The sequence below is a fragment of the Megascapheus bottae genome, chromosome 9 (genome assembly GCF_031878675.1).
Source record: "Megascapheus bottae isolate mThoBot1 chromosome 9, mThoBot2.hap1, whole genome shotgun sequence".
Classification (NCBI taxonomy): Eukaryota; Metazoa; Chordata; class Mammalia; order Rodentia; family Geomyidae; genus Megascapheus; species Megascapheus bottae.
Genome location: NC_143517.1, coordinates 40,504,986 through 40,526,495, shown reverse-complemented (window position 1 = coordinate 40,526,495; position 21,510 = coordinate 40,504,986).

Sequence of the window (21,510 nt, the reverse complement as noted above, 5' to 3'; positions counted from 1 at the left end):
ATAAATCCAGGTTTAACACAATTAAGAGACCTTCTGTTTCTTAGGAGTTGGTAATAGAATCTGTTTGCCTTAGAAATGTGTACCACAGGGGCTGGGAGTTTGGCCTACTGGAAGAATACTTGCCTAGCACGCACGAAGACCTGTGCTCAATTCCTTGGTGCCACATATATAGAAAAAGCCAGAAGCGATGTTTGAGTGGTAGAGCTCTAGCCTTGAGAAAGCCCAAGGACAGTGCTCAGACCCTGAGTTCAAGCCCAGGACTGGCAAAAAAAAGAAAAGAAAAAAGAAATGGGTACCACATTCTGACACTGGTCTGCATTAGTGTTCCTGGAGATGTTGTTTGCTTTAAAATGTATTGCATGTGCTGTTATGCATTATAGCAAGGCCTCACAGATGCATACCAGTTCCAAGGGAAATAAAAGCCAAGTATTACCAAGCATCTTCCCTGAGCACAAATACATCTCACAGCTTCCAGCTCAGGATCAGTGTATATTAATCTTTGGATATGCTGTTTGGATCCCATATGGACACATTTGCCTTAATGACATTGTTAATAGAAAACAGGATTAGACTTGTGGGGCAGCCCTTGACATGAGGGGCCTGGGGCCTCCACCCCACCCCCGATGAGGCTGGACTTGTCTGTCAAGAAACAAGAGAAGCCAAGTGGATTTAGGGGAGCATGTATATTTGTTAGTTGTTTTGTGGAAAAATGGGGTACTATGAGTTTGGAGATGGAGGAAGAGAAAGGAAAGGAAGGATCATTTCCCCCAGAAAATGCATGGTGGTCCATGGAGGTGGCTGTTGGTTTTCGAGTGAGAGATTCTTGATGTTTTTTTGTCAAGTTGCTTTCTCTCTTCATAATTATTCAAATTATGCATGTTCCCCTGATAACTTCACACACACACACACACACACACACACACACACACACACACACACACTTGGTTCTTTACAGAAATCTTCCTGTCTTGTAGAGCTTGTGACTATTTTATATCCAGGTTTCCCAAATCAATGTTGCCTACCTCACACTTCCCCTCAATTTCTAGGTGGGTTAAGTCCAGCAAGATGCTGCCAGGGCCATGACCTGTGATCACATCAGATACCATAGGTCCAAAATAGAACCAAATGGTGATTCACCCTGGATTCCCAGTGTTTCCATGGAGGCATACGCTCCTTCCCAAAAAGCTGGTGTGGCTAGGCCAAGTCTTGCTGTGGGCTGGACCCATGGACTTGTGACACTCATTCAAACACATGGAATATCTTTCATTCTTACCCACTGACCGAGCTCACATGTATCTCTGATGTGTTTTGTCCTCTTATGCTGTCGCTTGTGCTCTCTTCTCTCCACAGCTACTGCTGCATCCAACCCAGATGGCCATGTCACTGGCGCCACATGCCACCTTCCAACGTGGTCCCAGACCAGCTTCCTCACCAGTTTAATTTTGTCATCCTGCAGGAGGATTGTTTCTTGAGAAAGGATTCTAGGAAAGGGACGACAGCTGTCTGGCTGAGGCATGTGGGAGCCTTAGCAATGGTGATTTCTAAAGAAAGGGGAAGAAGCCAGGAAGGACTGGAACTGGAGTTATGAGGATAGCCAGGCTGAAAGCCTATAGGAGAGCTGCTGACAGCCACATCAGTCATGAAGACCACAATGACCCAAAACTCAGGCTTCATCCTGGCTCGATCGATCACTGTTTAAGAGCGTGTCATGGTGGGCAGCCATGACACCAGAAACCCCTGGTCAGCAGTGGCAGCTGTATCAGTAACAATGTCATGATATGACGGTTATTTCCACTGGAGTTCAATCCAGTCTCCTTGATTTAGTAGATAAGACCCTTTGTGATCTGCCTTATTCATCTTCCTTATGGAATCTAGGGGCTCCAGTCACCAATGGAAATTTCCTGAACACTTCCTATCTATCTGTCCTACCTGGTTTCTGACCAGTGCTGCTACTAAGACAGTAGAACTCCTCTGTTCCATTTCAAGTGTCCAGAGCTATTATTGCTGTAGATTCCCTTGAGTCTTCTGAGTTACATTCCCCCCCCTTTTTTCTGGGGAATTGTTTATCTCTGTGATAAAACATTTGAGGAAGACAACTTAAAAGCAACAATATTTATTTTGGCTCCCGGTTTCAGAGTTTCAATCCATGGTTGTTTGGCTCCATTGTTTTCAGACCTGTGACAAGGCAGAAATATCATAGAAGAGCTATGTGGAGGAAAGCTGCTTACCTCATGACAGCCAGGAAGCAGAGGGAGACACAGAGGGGCAAGATATGCAATTTAAAGGCAAACTTCTAGTAACCTACTTCCTCCAGCTAGGCCCATCTTCTGCTCTCCACCACCTTCGAATGTCAGCAAGATACTGTATCCTTCAATGAATTATTAATCCATTAAATCAGAGCCCTCAGGATCCAAATACCTCTCTAGCCAAGACCATATGCTCAACACCTGAGCTTTTGGGGGGATACTTTGTATATAAACCATAACAGGAATGGACTTCAGCTTTGGCCTTCCCCTTGGGAGTTCACTTTGACCTTAAAATCAGGCCCACAGATAACAGTTCAGCTCCCTTCATCACTTCAGCTCACTCTAGCCAGCTTCTGGCCAGAACTAGATTCAAAAGAACTGTACCCACAGTAGCTGGACCTTGGCTCTCAGTGGAGATACCTCAACGAGATGCTGTTAACTCAAAAACTAGACGACTGTTGGTATCCCAACCCTGCTTCTGAGCCTTTCTACCTGCTTTAGGATCTCCTACTACATTTCCCACCCAGATCCAGTCCATTCTGATCAGGTCCAGTGTTTTGCAGCTAACCCATTGCCTAGCCTCTCTCACTATCCCAGGGCTTGGGACCTTGCTGATACTGATGTGTCTCGCACTTCCTTGGAGGTTTCCTGCCTGTGACTCCACTTCAAGCTCCCTGTGAGAACCTCCTGCTCACACTCCTGACCCCAGATTGGGCCCACATGTGTCCCTAGTTCTTGGAATGTTTTCAGCATGCAGAGATCCGAGGAGCTGGGCCCCTAGGGGCTCCTCTCTGCTCTTCTATGTCCCCTTCCTCCACCAGTGGTCTGCAGTAGGGTTTATTCTAGGTCTCAGCCCCATTTCCTGATCTCTCCTGGTCACCAGCCAGGAGACTCCTGCTTGCTGTCTGACCAGGAGCACATGGGTTGGGAGAGCCTCTCTTGCCCTCCTTGTTGCTATTTCCCTATCTGGAATTCCCATTTGTTCCTTTCTGCCTGGACTCATCTTGCCCTGTCCACGGCTGGGCTCATCAGCATCCTGGCCTCCGATGAGGTGCTGTGGGTTTCTTGCGTCACATCTGCTCAAGATTGTCAGGTTGGGGTTGTTATTGCCAGTCCTAGATGAGTAGACCATAAGCAGAGTCTCCTACTGGGACAAAATTTGTTTATTTTCAGCAGCATAAAACTGCCAGGATTCAAAGGGAAGCCACACTAGGTAGCTTCAGAGGGCAAGAGGAACATACTACCCCTTCTTGTTAGTTAACAGAGGCTTCGAACTCCAGAGGGGTGGGGTATTGTCCCTGCAGTGATGGAAGATGAGTCTTGTGACTGTGGCAAAAATAAAAATAATGGGCAGGGGAGGGGTGGGTGAAAACGTTGAAAGGGATAACATTGACCAAGATATATTATATTCATAAACTGCTTTGTTAAATGGCAACTCCTTTGTACAAATATTTAAAGATCATTTTTAAAAATTAAAAAATAATTAAAATTAATTAAAATTTAAAATAGCCACTTCTTTCATCTCATGGGTATGATGTGGCTTTAAGAGGCTCGAATAAAATTTTGACCCCAGATGCTTCTAGAGGAAGTTTCTCCAGTGTGAACCTTGGGCCACTCACAGCAGAGCCACCAACATTACTTGTTAAAATGTGAATTCCTGATCTGGGTGTTGTTGTTCACATCTGGAAACCAAGCTACTCTAGAGGCAGTAATTGGGAGGATAGTAGTTTGAGGCCAGATGAGACCAAAGCTATTAAGACCATTAAGTTGGGTTGAGCCTACGATCTCAGATATACCAGACGCATAGGTACATTTGCTATCCATCCAAGGCTGGCCATGGGCAAAAAAATGTGAGACCCTATCTGAAAAATAATAGAAGCAAAATGGGCTAAGAGATCTGTGTTCAAAATCCCAGTATTGACAAAATAAAATCAGACTCCTAGTCTTTTACTCAGACCTACTGAACTAGAAGTCCAGAAGGGAGAGTCCGTGTCCTCACCAGACACACTGTCTCATTGGCCCAGATGTGGTCCCTATTTTAACACAGCAGCAAACCCTGGGGGTCCTGGGGCCCTCTTCCTCAGAAGCAGAGATCTGATGGACCCACCACATCGCTGCAGGCCAGGGTTCACGCCTGGGTTGAACAATGTGTCCTGTACCATTTTATCTAAATGGACATTCTGTAAATATTTGCTGAGCTGAATTGGTAACCTTGAGGGCAAGGCCTTTTTACCCCCCTGTTTCTTTGGGGTTACCTACTGGCTCACAGACGAATCAACCCCTGACCATTCTGGGTCACAGGCCCAGAATGCATCTGCAAAAGGAAAAGGAAGCAGAAGTTTAGTTAATGCCCAGCCTCTCCTCTCCTTAGTGGCTTCTAGAGGAAGAAGCTGTTTGGTTCTGTTCACAGCTCACAGATCCTCAGCGGGGCTGAGGTGCCCTTGGCATGACCCGGGAAAGGCAGCCCTCAGAGCAGGTGAATTCTCTGAGAAAGATCCCATTTCAGTACAACCACGAAGTTAACCTTGAGGTGAGACAGACACATCTCCTGCAGTTTGGGGTTTTGTGCTTGGAATAAGAGTCACATTACAGTCCTTCCTGTGTCCCCTGAGCAGCTGGCAAACTATCCAAGAGGTTCTGACGGGAGGCCCTCCTTACAAAAGGTCACCAGTACAGCTTCACCTTATGATCAGCAGCTCCCTGCTGCCCTGCTTCCCGTGGGATCCTGGCAGCTCCTGACAAGTGCTGGCCCTCAGAGCCTCCCGCTTCCAGTGCAGAGGCGACTGGGGCTTCAATCGCTTCCTCTCTCCAATGCCTGGCACAGAGCATGCTTACCTCTGTTGACAAGAAGGAAGGTGTCCCTTGTGGCTGACACCACTAGGCTAAAAGGCCCCGATGAAGCGGAACAGAGGTCCCTTACTCAAGGTGATACAAAAGCCAGAGTAGATGAGGGCTACAGCGGAGTATGCTGGGTGGACCAGGTCACGTTGTACCCTAGTGCTACATCCCTTAAGGTTGAACTCTAGAACATTGTTACGTGTTCAACAGACAACCAGCTTCACTGTTGCTCTGCTCACATTCATTGCTTGCTGCACCTTTCCTGTTGTCCTGACTCCAAGGACGTGGCCCTTGGGGATAAGAGTTTGGAGTCCAGCTTCACTGTATCTTCTTGGTGGTCTGTTGCTGACTCTCTAGACACTGATTAACTTTTCAGGGAAATACAATCATTAGTGACATTCCATTCACCTATCAGGAAAATATAAACATAAGCAAGCATTAACCCAGACCCATGGCTTTACAAATGCTCGCTGCCCTTGTGCACACTGGCAGTGCCCTTTTGTCCTCATGTCCAGTTAACTGCTTGGTGAAAAGAACTTCACCACCTTTCAGTCTATGGCTACAGGTTTGGAGCATGATTCCTGGAATGTGGACTTAGGCATCACCGGGGTTTATGAATCGGCAAGAAACACAAACATTCAAACCTCCCAAGGCTATGTTCTATCACAAGCTCTGTGTGTTTATATTTGACATGGCTAACCTGGTTTAAATTATTTACACAAAATCTTGCAAGTCACTGAAACATTAGTGCATGCAAGGGGAATGCAGTCTCCCTGAGCTGAGAGTTGGGCTACAGCAGAAATTCTGCTCATAACACTTTCGGATTAGCTCAGGCGTTTCCTGGGGCAACCTCTTGCTGTGTGGTTGAGGTAGAGTAGATGGAGATTTCTGTGAACTTCTGTTGCATGGTTAAGGGTGGAAACAGGCTGGGCCATCTAGGCAACCCTCAAAAACATGTACCTCATTGAGACTGGAAATGCTAGGGTGGTGTGGAATTAATTCTTCCACAAAGACCCCTGGGCTACCTCTACATTTACTGTCTGAGTGCTGGTGATTGGACATTCTGGAAGTCAACACCAAGGCCCTGGCCCCACTCCCTGGCTGCAGAATATTGAGATGATGCTCTCTCCTGCCCAATATTTCTCCAAGAAGCTCCTTCCGTTCTCCTTGCCCCCAGTCCTCCCTGTTCAACACCAAGAAACTTCTCTTCCCTCTGTCCCTTCCTATGCACAACAGCATTGTGAGCAGAAGAGAAAGGCCTCCAAAAGGATAAGCGAACCATACTTTTGCATGTGGAAAGCCACTTCATTAGTGTTGCTTATAACATTTGAATTTCTTTTCTCTGTCAACAAGCCTGATTTGACAGGCTCTTACGTGGATTCTGAGACAAATAGACTGGGTTAGTGTTGGCCATATGGTTAATAAACAGTATGCCATTGAGTAAGCTAGTCTACCTTGTTCTCCTAGTTGTAAAATGAAGTAAGAGTGATATATAACCTCTCAGAGTTATTAAAAGAATTGAATGAAATCATGCATGGAAAAGGCTTAACAATGCCTTGTGTGTATACCAAGCAATCAATAAACATCAGTTTTTGTTGTTATTGACAACAATAAGATTGTAGGCAAAAGAAGAACATACAGAAAATTTGGCTACAGAATTCTGGAGAATCAAGCACTATATACTTTCCATCTTCCTTTCAGAGTGGATGGAGATGGATGCAGAGGGCTTCCGAGTGTATTTGGGCAGTGCAGCCTTCTAGGGATAGGATTCTGGAAGCCTCATCCCAAAGGCCTCTGGGTCTGTACATGAAGGCAGATGGGGAATAATATCTTGAACCTCTATTATTTCATTGTAAATCTAACTTAGTATTTTTTTTTTGCCAGTCCTGGGCTTGAGTTCAGGGCCTGAGCACTGTTCTTGGACTTTCTCAAGGCTAGAGCTCTACCACTTGAGCCTCAGCACCACTTCCGGCTTTTTTTTTTTCTATATGTGGTACCGAGGAATTGAACCCGGGTCTTCATGCATGCTAGGCAAGCACTTTAACCACTAGGCCAAACTCCCGGCCCATAACTTAGTATTTTAATCTATACTATTTCAAGGAAGGTCCCCTCCCTGCCCCCAGAAAGGGGTTGAACCATCAAATGGAAAAAAAATTTATAAAGCAAGTGAACTGGGGAATAGCATTGACTCACTGAGCCAGCAGCTTGATGGGGTCAAAAGCTACTTCCCATATGTCTCAGGCTACGGCCTTCAAAGGATGGCTCCATTCAGGGCTGAGGTAACTACAAACAGATCCAACTGGTTTTTGTGGTGGGCAGTATTTATTTAACATTATATCCAGATATCTAGACTGTAAGACACATACCATGAGGGTCAAAAAGTGTTTATAAAGTTATTAGTTGAATTCCACACCGAGCTAGAGGCTGGGAAAAAATAAAACTGAAACCAAATAGTAGGTCTCCTTGGAAGGCAGAGCTGATCATATGTTTCCATAAAAAAGTAAGCAAACCAACATATTGAAATCATATAAGCAAGAAGGACTTTCCAATGTTCTCAGCTGTTTCCTAGCTGCAGAAAAATACTGTCATAGACATGGCAAAGTAATCAGAGGTGTTGTTAAAGTCTGAGACTAAGGACCTCTGCCTGTCCCCACTGTTCCTCCCGCAGCAAGAACAGGTGGCTAGAATCCCATGGCTGGAAAGTAAATGAGTTTCCATTCTCTTCATGAACATGGAAGGCGAGCACTCCACTCCCCCAGAAAACTGCCCAGGCCATGCTGGCCTGCCTTTTCCTGGCCTTTGTGTGGAATACTCATTAATACCCACTATTTAAGGATGATTTCCTGCTCTGGCAATGAAGTGGACTCTTTTTTTTTTGTTTTGCATTGATGGCTATAACCTCAAGTTTGTATTTTTAGGTTTGACTTTGGGTATCAGGAGAGAATAAAGACACCAAACTAAACTTCAATACCAAGATCAGTTCAAGCCAACATTAAGTGTGCTTCTTGGAGATGCTTTTATACATTGTTCTAAGAAATGAATTGTCTTTATGATTATTCTTGTAAAAAGAAGAAAGAAAAAAAAGAAGGTGAAGATAAGAAACTTTCAGACAGGAACCTCTGTCAGCTGACTCATTCGAAACAAAGTCCAACTATCACTTGGGCCTCAGAACAATGACAAAAAGGTTTTCTACAAACATGTTAACATGTTAACCTTGTCTGAAAACCTGTTTATCTGGTTCATTTTCAAATAACTCTATGGCTGAGGAGCTGTTATCTTTAAAGTAGTCTATAAGTTTGATTATTACTTTGATAGATAGTGAGTAAAAGAATTAGAAACTAGAAAGAGAAATCTACCTTACCCTCTGTCATTTCCCACCAATCTTCAGCAAAATGAAGATAAGTCTGAAACAGCTAGAGTGACGGTGACAGGTTTTCCTGCTGATACATTAAAGTAAACAATCAAATATGAAACTTTTACCACTAAAGTCACTTGGCAATGCAGAACTTTAAAAGATAAAATTTACATTCTGTTGAATGTGCATACAGAATTTTCTACAGATAACTGATTTTTTTTGAAGTTGCATTTGGTGGGACATTGGTGGCTTATGCGTATAATCCTAGCTACTCAGGAGGCTGAGATATGAGGATCTGGGTTCAAAACCAGCCTGGGCAGGAAGATTTATAAAACTCTTATCTCCAATTAACCATCCAAAAGACAAAAGTGGAGCTGTGGCTCAAGTAGTAGAGTACTAGCTTTGAGCAAAATAGCTTAGAGACAGTGCCAGGTTGGTTTTAAGCCCTAGGACCAGGACAACAACAACAAAACATTGCATCCGTAGCTAGGCATAGTAATAACTCAACCATAATCCTAGCACAAGGGAAGCTAAAGTAGGATTGTAAGTCTGAGGTCAACCTGAACTGTAGAGTGAGATTTTTATTTTAATCAAGAAAAAAATGTTCATTTATGCGGTGTGAGGTGTAGAATTATCAAGTCCTCAGACTGGGATAAAGCTCAATACCAAACATTTGCTTAGCAAGCGCAATGTCCTGGGTTCAATCCCCAGTAACAAAAAAGAAAAGACGAAGTATTATTATGTGATCAAAGGATACCTCTCCATTTTGTTCCTTATCCCATAGTCTCAGGCAAAACAGAGATATCATCCCCAAACTGAGTACCATCCTCCCAAACCCTCGCCAGCTTGTTCTCAAGGGACAGAAACTTTGGAACAGGGCTAGCTCTTCAGAGAGACTCAAGATGTACTTGTCCAGAGTTTCAGTATTGGTGGCCTCTGTGGGCATCCCTGCCAAACTGTGACATTCCTTGGTAAGACTGCTGGTCTTTCCCTTTCCTCTCTGCGCGTCTTTCCCCACTGTGTCTCTCTGGGAAAAGACTACAGCAAATATAAGAGGTCCTTTGATCTATTTCTCGCTCGCTCTCTCTCTCTCTCTCTCTCTCTCTCTCTCTCTCTCTCTCTCTCTCTCTCTCTCTCTCTCTCTCTCTCTCTCTGCCAGTTGTGGGGCTTGAACTCAGAGCCTGAGCACTGTCCTTGGACTTTCCTTAAGTCTAGAGCTCTACCACTTGAGCCACAACACCACTTCCAGCTTTTCTCTATGTGTAATGTGGTACCGAGGAATTGAACCCGAGTCTTTGTGCATGCTAGGCAAGCACTCTACCACTATGCCAAACTTCCAGCCTGTTCTCCTCTCTTTACCTTAGAATTCTGCAGCATTTGGAGGCCCCTCGGAGACAGTGTACATAGCAGAGGCTCAGCACTGGGGATGCTGCATGCAGTCTCTCAGGAGCCAGCAAGAGACTGGGTATCAGAATGCATTTCCAGTGCTAGGACAACTTCTCCATTCCCTGCCACACAATTGGCCTCTGGCTCGAAGATATTTGCATTCTAAGACTGTGGCAAGCTGGTCACTCTTGAACTCTCATGCTAAGAATTGCTGAGATTGAGCCCAGTGTTTCCCAGGACACCACATGCTGGGGTCCAGGGAGCAAGCAGCATGGGCAGACTTGAGCCTTCACCTGTGAGGACACCTGACGCCCCCAGGCCTTAGGTAGAGGAAGTCAGTCACCCGTCAGGGGCTTCAGTGAGCAGGCTTGTCACTGACCCTTGGGACATGCCAGCCCTTCTGTTCCATTGGCCAATCTCATTTTCAATTCCCAACCATCACAGTTAGCAAATTGTGTGCTCAGGGATCCTCAGTTATAGGATTTCAAGCTTCCTCCTTTCTAAAACAAGCAACTGAGCACCACTGTCTTCAAAGTTCTTTCTAGCCAAACCAGGAGAGTTCCAGTGGAGGAGGAACTGTCATTGAAGAGCCACTTGCAAACATATCACGAAGGAAGGTTCCAACAAGGCTTTGGAGCTTGCAGGCTGTGACTGCAACTGAATTCTAGCGAGAATCTGAAATGGAGCCAATAGTCACGACTTTGACGCCAACAGCTGAGGTGCTCAGATGACAGTACTGGGTTATTTATTGCATTAGAAGGGGGCATTCCCAGAGTCCATGGGCACAGGCATAGCAGTCTCATGCTGTCTCTGCTCTCTGCCACCATTCAACCGTCAGCAGAGCTAAGAGCAAAGCACGGGGATGCCCCTGGCCTTGCAATGAACTGACCTGCTGCTCCCAAAGTCCTCAGTTCCATCGCTCAGTAAACTAATGCTGCAAGGAATAGTAGCTTTTTAAAAAAAAATAGTAATTTTTTGAGATAAAGTCTAGCCAAGCAGTGCAGACTGGCCTTGGCCTCGTGAATTCTGGTAGTATCAGAAGGTGCTATCAGATCCAAATAAGCTTTGAATGTGATTATGAATGTTCATGTATGCAAAATTGTGTATGGTCCTCTTGAAGCTGTGGATTGGAGAATCCTACCTCATAAATTGAAGGTTCAGTCCAGGCAAAACATTAGCAAGGTGTCATCACCTCAAAGAATTTGAGCACACACCTGTAATCTCTGCTGTATGAAATGCATTGGTAAGATCAGGTCAAGTCAGACAAAAAGCGTAGGATGCCATCTGCAAAACAAACTAAGCTAAAATTATGACTAAAGTGGTAGTGTACTTGCCTAATAAACCCTAAGTTTAAAACCCAGCACTGTATCAGAAACAGAACAAGACAAAACAACAAAAACAACATGATACGTGACAGTCCATCAAAGGAAAAGCACTTTGAAATAACTTAAGCCCTTTATTTGTCCTTCTTGGCCATCAACAAAGACATGTAATTGGTGGTTGGTGCCTGCAAGGGGTCCACGCCAGAATCCCTCCTACTCACTGCACGTACTGAAATCCAAGAAGGTGGAGGTCTTTATACAAAATAGCACATTGAATTCAGCCTACCCATATCTTCCCATATACTTAAAAATGTGGCGATTACTTAAGACTTAAAACAATATAAATGGTATGCCAGTAATAACTATACTGCCTGGCTTATGGAATAAAGACAAAACAAAGCAAAAAGCCTGCACATGTTCAGTATGGATGCCACTTTTGTTTCTGGATGATTTCTGTCTGAGGGCGAACCCGTTAGAGTCTCAACCTGAGGGTTGACATTACACTCCAGCTCACTGACCTTCTTCCTTCTATTTGCAATTGCTTACCCCACAATGCTCTGGCTTCTTCCTGCATTCTAACAACTTGAGGGAATTCTCTCAGTACTGTCTGAGTATGGCTTGATCTTCTAGCTCCTTGGTTTTCTGCATCACCAAAGCTCTTGAGAGCTAAGTAGCAGCATAGAGCCCTGCGGGGAGGTCAGAGCTCATATGGTAGGACAGTTGCTCAGAAGCAGGGCCAAATATCCACCAAAGCAGACATATGATCCACCAGCACATGTTCAGATGATCTTGTTTTGGATGCATTGGCAGTATCATGTGAAAACCATATGCTTAGAAATGTCTAATTTCAATGTAACATCTCATGTAAAGAATAGGCACAGGTAGAATAAACACTCATTTCTAGAAATTCTGAAAGCTGCTGTGAGTTATTGAGCATTATTGGTGTGAAGAAAGAAAATGAGAAGAATGGCAATACTGGCTAGTTGGTCTGCACATGCTTATGCTCAAGTGGGCCCAGGAAGTAATACTGATAATGAATACTAATATTTACCATGCCAATTATGTGCCAGATATGTTACACAGGATGTTTCATTTACTCTCCAGTGTCTCTGTGAGGTGATCTCCCTCTCTCTCTCCCTTCCCCCTCCTCTCTTTGCTGGTCGTGGGGCTTGAACTCTGGGCCTGGGTGCTGTCACCGAGATCTTCAGCTTACGGCTAGTGCTCTACCACTTTGAGCCACAGAGCCACTTCTGGTTTTCTGATGGTTAATCAGAGATAAGAGTCTCACGGACTTTCATGCCCAGACTGGCTTTGAACCAGGATCCTCAGATCTCAGCCTCCAGAGCAGCTAGGATTACAGGTGTGAACCACAGGCACCTGGCTGGATCTCTCTCTCTTATACAGTGGATTTAAAGCTCAGAGGCAACCACATCATTTTCTCAAGGGCAGGCCAGTTAATAACAGAGTTGGGATTTGAACCTGAACACTGACTCAGAGACTGTGCCTTTTCTCTTCTACCCACGCTAATGGCCTCCTCACAAGGAGAGGCCCCATTTGTGAGGGTGGAGAGAGACACACAGAGACTGAAACAAAACCACAGAGAGTGTGTGTGGGTGGAGTGGGTGTTCTCTCCACAAATAGAGGAACTGGGGAAACACCACTGTGGTGACAGACTGCCCACCCGTCTTTGTCAAAGGAGGCTGGCTGCGGCACTGAGCAACCCCTACAACTAAACACCTGAGCTCAGTGCTTATGGACATAAACTCAGACATTCCTCAGATAACCTTCCCTCCTCCTTCCCTACCCTTACTCTGCCCCCCCCCTCCCCGCAATCGGGTTTCTCTTCCACATAGTGACTCAGAGATCCAAATCCCTGACCCTTAGGTGACATAAGGTGGGGAAGAAATATTGGATATTTAGCTGAGTCCCAAAGTAAGACATCATTTAGGCTTAATTTTACTGGGGGTTAAAGGGAAATGATAAGTTAAAGGAAAAATAGAGTTCTTGGCTAATCAACTATTTCTAAATAGCAAATCTCTACCTGGATATAATAGTCAATTAGAAATTTCTATCACAAGCACCCTAGAGAAGGAGAAAGGGACACACACACACACAGAATACATATGCTAGACATGATAAAGATCATTATGGAGATAAGAGACATTGGTGAGTGACACATAAATTTCAGGCTATGGGGGTGGCATGAGAAAGGAGAGGCTCCAAAGGTTTAGTCTTGGTGTCCTCTTCTCAAAGTGGATCCTGGAGGTCCAGTCTACTCCCCAGGCCAATCTGATCCCAAGTTCAGCCTTATCAAAGATCTGTTCTTATGGCTTTTAGAACTAGTTACGTCTGGATGCATGACTTACTGTGGTTTTTAGTAAGCTTCCGTGGACTAACTGACTGCAGGGAGTCTAGGCAAGAAGTATTGAGTCGTAGGCTGGTGATCTTCAGACTACAGATATCGACAGTAGGAACAAGAAAAAATGTGGCTGACAGAATAGAAAGGGGACCAGAAAAAAGGGTGGATAAATTCTGAGGGAACAACAACAAAAATCAGATTTCAAATTGCAGCTTTTATTTCTTCTTTTTGCAAATGGTTATTAATTATGGATTGGGTGTCCTTTGGAAGTTTGTTAATAGTATTAGTTTTGGAACAGCATTTCCAGCTCCTTTTCCATATGTGGATGTTTATTTAGTCAGCTGGTTTTCATTTCTTAGTGTATGTTCAATAGTCCAGCTAAAGGATAATGGGCTGAGATGTCTCCAAGAAAAACTCCAATGAATCCAGGACATTGATTCCTGTTTTTCAGGAGTGGACGGAGACAGAATTGGTCTATTGGGACCAACCTGGCCCCTCTTTAGGAAAATGTCCCCGAATGGAAATCATACTGAATTTCAAAACATTTAGAAGCTGCTCATTTTCTGAAAGGCTTATTCCTCTGGCTCTCTGATGCTCTGGACTGGGAAACTTGGTCCATAACTCCCTTCAAAATACTTCTCAGGGCCGGGAGTTTGGCCTAGTGGTTAAAGTGCTTGCCTAGCATGCGCAAAGACCTGGGTTCGATTCCTTGGTACCACATACATACAAAAAAGCTGGAAGTGGTGCTGAGGCTCAAGTGGTAGAGCTCTAGCCTTGAGAAAGTCCAAGGACAGTGCTCAGGCCCTGAGCTCAAGCCCAGGACTGGCAAAAAAAAAATACTTCTCAGAGGAAAACTATAAGTTTTGGTTTCCAGATGAAGAAGCAGAATGGAAAGACCATCATGTCTCTCACAAGAAAGAGAACATAGGTCTCCTCTTTCCCTGGACAATCCCACATGAAGCCACCATTCCCAACCCCTAGCCAACATGACTATAGAATAGGCTTCCAGGGACAACTAGACAACTTTGAGGACCATTGTGGGAATTTCTCGTTGTCCTCACTGCTCCTGTTGTAGTATTCTGGACAAACAAGTAAGAAGCCTCTTGAAAGTCAACAGTAACCTTTGTGTGTGTGCGTACCATCCTCACACCACCTGCCTGCTCCCCTCTACCAGACACCCTCCTAGTACCCTAGTTTCCTCAATTATCTTCCTGATGGCTACCACAGTCTCTCCAGTACACCTTTCCCCCTCTCTTTGCATAAGCACAGCCAGCCTGAGTGTGTGAGCTTAGTCCTAGTGGTCTCAGAACCCAGACTTACATGTGCATTTGCCCAGATGTGGCCTGGGTAAGGCAGACCAGTGGCTGCAGTACACAGCTGAGGCCAGCATGACAGGAGGTCATGACCTGGATACAGGACAGCTGGATCTCTGAGCCTGAGTTAGTGTCAGCTACAGCTGTAGAACAGGCCCGGATGTGGTGTCTTGGGCAATAGCCTTCTGGATAGGAAGTCAGAGACCACGTTCAAGACCAGGTGGTGGCATCTGGAGAGAAGCTCATGCTGCCACATAACGTGGCTGGTGATAGTGCACAGCAGGTGCCAGAGCAGAGGGTAGTGGTAGGGGAACAGACCAACATACTGGGGGTAACCTTGCATTGTACCAAGCATTCTCTCCATGTCTGCAGACCTGTGACACCCAATACACTGTTGAAGAAAGACATGACTCCACTTGTATGCAGGCCCTGTGACCTCATTACTTCCCAAAATTGCTGCTCGGAGGAATTAAGAAGCATCACCTAGTGGTAGAGTGCTTGCCTAGCATGAACGAAGCCCTGGGTTTAATTCCTCAGTACCATGTACACAGAAAAAGCCGGAAGTGGCACTGTAGCTCAAGTGGCAGAGCGCTAGCCTTGAGCAAAAAGTGTTTAAGGACAGTGCCCAGGCCCTGAGTTCAGGCCCCATGACTGGTAAAACAGAGAAGAAGGTGGTGGTGGAGGAGGAGGAGGAGGAGGAGGAGGAGGAGGAGGAGGAGGAGGAGCATTAGTTTTGGCAAAGACAAACACCAGTGGAAGCAACTGTAGGAGGCTAACACAATGATAGCCAAAGCTTGCATAGTCCTCTGAGCCTTTTGCGACATGAACTCACCACTCTGGAGGGTTGCTATCTGCAACTCAGTGTGCAGTTTCAGAAGGAGAAACTCAGAGAACTTTCCTAACTCTCTCCCCACCCCCCTCACCCCCCACCGGACAAGCCCCGCTCTCAAGGCTGAAAGTGACTGAGCTATTTGAACCCAGGAAGTCATAAGACAAAAGTTTTGTAAAGCTCCTAGCTCAGTATTGAAGTCTAAGAGGCTTGAAGTAGAGGGTGAGCAGGAAGGGGAGTCAGCAAAAAGAAGGGACAGAGAGCCACATGTGGCAGGTCAGGCTGAACAGAAGAATGGGAAGTAGCTGTACAGACAAACCAAGTGGGAGAGCAGAGTTTAAACCAGACCCAGGCCTCAACTTCATTGCCAGTTCCTCCAGGAACTCCTCTTCGATCATGTAGGATTGAATTCGGTGGCCCTGCTCTTATGTCTCTCACAGCATGTGGACTGGACACATCACACTGGGCTGAAGTTAACCTTGCTTACTCTCCCCATTGTGGGCCCAGAGGTGAGTGTGATCTGTACATCTGCCTGTCCTCCAGATCTGATATCCAGCCTAACATAACAGCCACTCTTGAATGAGTGAATGGAACAAGAAGCTCAAACATATCCGAGGAGCAAGAATCCTACCTCTGTCCAAATACTTCAATTCTCACAGCAGTGAACCCCACTGGGAAAAGACTGGGGCAGACTCCAAGCCTGATTAGCTCAGGGTAATGGATCTGGAGGGGGCCTGTGGAGACAAGAAAACACCTCGACCCAAGTAGAGACTAAAGGATAATTTGTGGATGCACAAGAGCCTGTGCACACACATCTCTACCATCCACTGGCAGCCCAGACACTGTCAATCCCTCGAGAATGTGAGACCGAAACCTATGAAGCAGCTGGGAATGGAACTGGAAAACTCAACTGGGGAGTAGTCAAGCAGGAGCCTCCCATGATGGCTCCTCACCCCCAACCTTGCAGGGAAGTTTCCATCATATCTAAAGAGGGGCCACACAGAAACAGTTTTTAAGTGGGTCATGGGGCTTGGGCACTGTCCCTGAGCCCTTTTGTTCAAGGCTAGTGTGCTACCACATTGAGCCATAACACCGCCTCTGGTTTTCTGGGGGTTAATTGGAGATAGGAGTTTCATAGCCTTTCCAGCACAGGCTGACTTCGAGAGCTCAGCTTCTTGAGTAGTTAGGATTACAGGCGTGAGCCATGAGTGCCCGGCTGCATAGAACATTTTAACTAATAACTTTTCTTTCCAGTAAGACAAGGGCTCTGAGGTCACCTGCCCAGCTCCATGAGGCCATCTGCAGAGCCCTCTTGGAGGGAGCTGCTCTTTCAGGGGACAGCCCGGGAGACCCTCCAGGGGAATTCCAAGCCACAGTGAGTGCCTGCCATCCAAACTTGTCTTCTCCAACAATTGCTCAAGAATGCTGGCATGGAGAATGTGCTCAGCACAAAATGCCTTAATTTGCTTTTTTTTTTCCTCCAGTACTGTGGGCCCAGCCAACCCCCAGGACTCAAAAATGTGCCTGATTGCCTAAGCAGGAAACAGGCAGGCCAAGATGTAAAAGGTGTGGACCCAACATGTAAAATCAATGTCTAATCACCCAATAGGCTCACGGTCATTTCTGTTGTTGTTTTTAATTTGCAACTCCCTGGGGTCTAACTACTTCTATCATCAAAGGTAGGCAAAGAAAGCCCCAGTTACCACTGGGGCATTGGGTAGGAGACTCTGGGCTTAAGATTTGAATCTCTGACCTGTACACACACTTCCTTTCCTGGATGCAAGACACAGCAAGAAACTCAGGTCACAATAGCCATGGTGCCTGCTGACAGAGGTTCAGGTAACATTGGTTAGTTGAAATAAAGGACTGCCTGCTAATCTATTTGCTGGAAAATGCTGTGCACAGAACATTCCGGGCAGCCCTCAGTTATCCAGCAATAACAACAGTGCTCCATACTGAAATTGCTAGTGTGGGATATGTGAAAAAAATAGAGGTTGGCTGAGGCTGTCTATATGGGCAGCATATGAAGGCATAGCCTACCTTCATATGTCCTTGACTCAGAGTTTTTGGTCCATTCAGCCAGGCAGTGAATCACCTGTGTCATCAACTGCCTTCTTGACAGGACCTGAGGACAGTGGAGCCAGATGACACTAAGACTTAGAGTCCAGCCCCAGTTCTACTTTCAAGACCTCAGCAAGACACTGAAGCAATTAAATGCAAGTGGCAAAGCATATGAAGTGTGCTGGCTAATTGGCTAGTGTTTTTTCATTGTTAAATCGTCCTCTGCTCAGACTCGCAGGGACTGGTACCCTGCTAACCACCATCCTCCTTTGCCAGCTGGCACTTGTTAGATCCTGCCAAACAGGGCAGCAGCAGTAGGACTAGAGTGCTAAGGTAAGCAAAGTTCCTCTAGTGTATAAGTCATACACAAGAGGCCTGACTCTCAAGTATGGGTCCTGGCTCTTGAATGACCTCCTGCAGTGCCTACAACTCTAAAAGCTGTCTCTAACCATCTACAATTAGAAACATAAACTTAATTCTTCCATAGATGCAGAAACCATCTCCTAAATATTCCAAGATAGTTGTTTTAATTAGCTAAGTCTTTTTCCCCCTCCAGTGGCAACAGACAAGTAGCTTTTTATTATTAAGGGAGCACCCAGGGTTTGCTATGTCAATTAATGTGTTTAGGGAAATGAGAATGGAAATCTTGGCTTTCTGTCCCCAGGGCTGGCGAATCTTGGCTGAATGAAAAGGGGACAAAATGATTCAAGTGGCCTAGATTCATTACTTCTGGTGTTCTTCATACATCTCCTTGTAATTTGGAATGGCTGGCCTTAAGGAAGGAAAATAAATCAAAGGAGAAATGAGCAGCCAACAGAGGTGAGCTTAGAAGCAAGACCAAAAAAGAATGTAAATTGCTGATGGGAGAGGAAAAGTCCAGAACTGTCCACCAAGAGCAATCAGCAATTCACGTGCCATTGTCATCTTCAGTCCCAGGGAAATCATGATTCCATCTGGCTGAAGGAAAATAAAATCTATAGTGTTTAATGATTTTGTTCCCTTAAGAACACTAAGTGAACAAACAACATCTTTAGCTCTGCTTGGAGCACAGCACAAACCGCTCTAATGGGGTAGTGTTTAAACATAAACTCACTCTGATTCACCTCTGCCTCACTTCCCTCAGACCTACTGCTCTAACCCATATTGACATAACAAATGCTAAGTCATTAAGCTGTTGATTATTCTGCTCCAAGGCATCTTAGTTACATAGCCATAAGATCTAGTGTCTGTTTTCTACCTAAGGTCTATTTCAGGCTAGCCAGATCTCACAGATGGAAGCTTAGGCAATTGGTTATTTTTCTTAAGTATGCAAGAAAAAAATCATAGACACAAACACTAGCTTTCTGGAACATTTCTTACCTTGCACTATTTAATGTGTAATTTTGAAACAAACTGTTCTGTTAGAGATGTTATGTTAATTTCTCAGAGATGCCTTAAGAGAGAATATCGTGTGGTTAGCTTACACACTAGGCATTTATATTTTCATAATTCTGAATCTGGAGGCTGGAAGTCCAAGGTCTATGTGTAGGCAATGTTGGTTTGTTTTGAATTATCTCTCTCCAGCTTGCAGGTGTCTACCTTTTCCCCGTGTTTTCACAAGACCTTTCCCAGTGTGTGTCTCAGTCCTACTGTCCTTATATATGAAGGACACTAATTGTGAGCTAGGGCTTCTCCCCAGTGACTTCATTTTACATTTTTTACCTCTTCAAAGGCCTTACCAACAAAATCAATCTCATTCTAAGGCAATGGAGTTTTATATTAACTTTGCAGTCAAGGCACAATTCAGCCCATAACAAGCCATAGTGATGACAATTGCAATGATAGCTAACATTTACTGGAGACTTGCTATGCATTTGGAATTGGATTAAATACTCAACTTGAATTTAGTCTTTGGGCACATGTGGAATCCTAGTGTGAGTGGGGAGAATCACACTTTCAGGAAAGCCTGGGGCAAAAGCATGAGACCATATCTAACAACAAAAAATAACTCAAACAAACAGGGCAGAGATATGGCTCAGGTAGTAGGTAGATACCTAGCAAGTCTGAGTCCCTGGAGTTCAAGCCTTAGTACTGAACAAAAAACCCTATCCCTCTATAGTAGGTTCTATCATCCTTTCATTATGTAGACTGGTGATGTTTGTGGCTACACAACTATGAAGAAAGGCTAGAAATGAAAGAATGATATAATATTGACTCAGGTCTGTCCAAGTCTAAGAGATCTGGGCTTTAGAGGATCCTGGAGATATTTCCTTTCCCAGAAAATTAATAAAAGTAATGCACTCAGCACAAATCCATTCAGGAGAATAGGACACATAACTTTAGAAAAAATAATGTCTTAGATAACTCAAATTTTAAAGGAAGAATATGCTGAGTGCCATGTTTGGGTGATACCTACTTTTGAAATTAGGAGGCATTTTTAAAGACAAAGCTAAGGAAACAGAAAAACAATGAATAATTACTCTTTACTTACTGATGTTCTTGGCATGGCTTTAGAAAACCAATGATTATGATCCATTCTGGAGAAAAGTCTAGATCTCAAGAACACATTTTGTGCTGTGAAGTCTGAACATTACCCAAAGATAGGAGCATGAGCTAAACTGAGCAGGTTAAAAAAAAATCAAATGCTTGTTTTTCTCTACTTTAAATATAAAACCGCATTTTTTTGCCAGTCCGGGGCTTGAGTTCAGGGTCTGAGCACTGTCCTTGGACTTTCCTCAAGGCTAGTGTTCTACCCTGAGCCACCGCACCACTTCTGGCTTTTTCTATGTATGTGGTACCGAGGAATCGAACCTGGGTCTTCGTGCATACTAGGTAAGCACCCTACCACTAGGCCAAACTCCTAGCCAAAACTGCATTGTTTTATTGATAGAATGAATCCATGACAAGATTCTCTGATCTAATTTCTTCATTTTCCTTAGCTATATGCAAATTTCCTATCCATTTGAAAGTTTATCAAAGATCCAACTCTGTCTCTTTTTACTTAATATTATTTTATCTGCCTGTCCTTTCCTCTGCACTTGCTACTCTATGCACTGTAGGTCAGATAATCTTTTTTTAGTATTCTTTTTTATTGTAATTGATAGAAGGGTTACATTATATTCACCAGATAGAAGGTGCATTACTTCACAAACATTGATACCACTTCTCATGTTTTTGTCCCCATTTCCCTCTCCCTACCCCCTCCTCTCATCTTGTTTTCCCCTTCCCTTAATTCAAATAAACAAATAAACATGTATACAATATACTAGATAATAAGATAAGATACTGTAGTAATATGAGATGACTAAGGGACAACAAAAGAGATGAGAAAGAATTATATGGCTCTTGTTTCCATATCCTGGAGGTCCTTTCATTTAGCCTGATCCTATATGGCCTTATGTATCTAGATTTTTTCCCTATTGTAAACCTCTGCTAGAGGAGTCCAAGGTTTATACTAATTATGACAAATGAGGGAAACCATTGAGCCTATGTTCCTTTGCGTCTGGTGTAGCCAGATAATCTTAACAGGAAAAATATGAGTTACTATGTTTTTGTTTTGTTTTGTTTTGTTTTTTGCCAGTCCTGGGGCTTGAACTCAGGGCCTAGACACTGTCCTTGGGCTTTCTCAAGGCTAGTGCTCTACCACTTGAAACATAGCACTGCTTCCAGCTTTTTCTGTGTATGTGGTACTAAAGAATCAAGCCCAGGGCTTCATGCATTCTAGCCAAGCACCCTACCAGTACACCACATTCCTGGCCCTGAAATTATGTTTTGAAATAATTCTTGAATTAATATTTTCCAAAAATCCAGATTAACATTAAC